Below are 1814 nucleotides of genomic sequence, written 5' to 3'. Positions count from 1 at the left end.
ATTTTGCACGAAGTAGAGGATCACCGAGGCAGCACACGGATGGAGAGGAAGCTTTGGGATTCACTTGGATGCTCTTCTTCTCTCTATTTTACTTTGAATAGCCCTTTTGTGCTTATGGGAGATTTCTCTTGTAATCTCTTTGAAATCTCTTCCCTAAATATTCTCTCCCACTTCCATACTCTCTTTCCTAGCTCTCCTCTTGATTTTATAGCTTTAGAGGGAGTGCAAACAAAAATCTAGCCGTTAGAGACAAAAATAGAGCCGTTGGAATCAAGAAAAAACTAGCCGTTATGCCTCCCAGCGTGCTCGAGTCGACTCGGCTGAAGTAGGAGTCGACTCGGCTGAAACAGGAGTCGATCTGTGAATAGTAGTCTGCTGGCACTGTAGCTGGGAGTCGGCTCCGCACTGTAGCGCTGAAGTTGGAGTCGGCTCGAGATCACTGTAGCGCTGAAAATCAACTCTCTGCCTTTTTGTTTGTTCTCAGTCGGAGTCGACTCGTAGAGTATCGGAGTCGACTCGAGCACTGTTTCTTGAAACTCTAGAGTGCCAGAGTCGACTCCAAACTTCCCGGAGTCGACTTGAGGACTATTCTTTTGAATCTTTCTTTGAATTTGCTCCTCCAACTTAAATCCTTTGAACTTGAAACTTGGGCCAATAAATTGTAGCTTTCTTCTAACTTTTCTTGAGAGCTTTTGAGGCCTTCTTGTATTTTTCCAACTTGCTATATTCCTTGCAAAATAAATTATCTTTCTTCTTGCAACACAAACATTAGTAATTATACTTAAAGGTTTTGTGATCATCAAAATCAATCTTTAACTCAATCTTTGGATCATCAGTTGTAAAAGCCCCCGTGTCCAATGCTAGTAGGCTTAGGCAAAGGTTTATTCACTCTATCCCCTGTATCCCATAATTGTGCAATCTCTGCGAGAGAATCTAAATAGTCCCATGCCTCATCGGGTTGCTTTTTCAGAAATAGACCATTGCACATAGTCTCTATAAATTGTTTTAACTGTGGAGACAACCCTTCGTAAAAGAAACTAATGGTTCTCCATGTTTCAAACCCATGATGAGGACAAGAGAGAAGCAAATCTTTAAATCTCTTCCAGCATTCATAAAATGTTTCATGGTCTTTTTGTTGGAAATTACTAATGTGCCTTTTCAAAAAGTTAGTCCTTTGTGCGGGAAAGAATTTTTTCAAGAATTCTCTTTGCATATCATGCCATGTTCCTAGCGATCTAGGTCTCAAGGAGTTCAGCCATGTTTTGGCTTTATCCTTTAAGAAAAAAGGGAACAAGGTCAATTTAAGGACATCTTCCGATACGTTTGGCACTCTAAATGTGATGCTAATTTCCTCAAAATCCTTAAGGTGAAGATAAGGGTTCTTGGATTCCATTCCATGATACTTGGGCAGCAATTGAATTACTCCTGGTTTGATTTCAAAGTGTCCTACGTTTTCAGGAATAATCATGCATGAAGGTTGACAAGTCCTAGTAGGGTGTAAGTATTGTCGAAGTGTCATAACTGGGGGTCTACCTTCATCACCATGGTGACTTCCTACATCATCATCAGCCATCTCACCAGATCTGAGATTTTGCGAAAGAGTTTCAATATTTTGATTTAAGGAATTGTCAAAAGTTTTTCGATTCAAACGTCCAGTGTTGTCCCTATTCCAACCTAGCATACAAAATTTAATTAAATTTTTTTTATATTTTTTTAAAAAAATAAATATAAATATAAGTACCAACTAAAGATACCTTAAAACGACATCCTAAAACAAAAATCTATTCACAATCAAACATGCAACAAAACATTAC

The 1814-nt window shown here is 38.9% G+C and overlaps 1 pseudogene; it reads left to right on the top strand.

Moving 5' to 3' along the window:
• Positions 1–1058: 1058 nt before the first annotated feature.
• Positions 1059–1156, top strand: LOC120110343 (annotated as a pseudogene).
• Positions 1157–1814: the final 658 nt, after the last annotated feature.

This window comes from Phoenix dactylifera, chromosome 3 (genome assembly GCF_009389715.1).
Source record: "Phoenix dactylifera cultivar Barhee BC4 chromosome 3, palm_55x_up_171113_PBpolish2nd_filt_p, whole genome shotgun sequence".
In the NCBI taxonomy this organism is placed as follows: Eukaryota; Viridiplantae; Streptophyta; class Magnoliopsida; order Arecales; family Arecaceae; genus Phoenix; species Phoenix dactylifera.
This window is presented reverse-complemented; position numbering and strand designations above follow the sequence as displayed.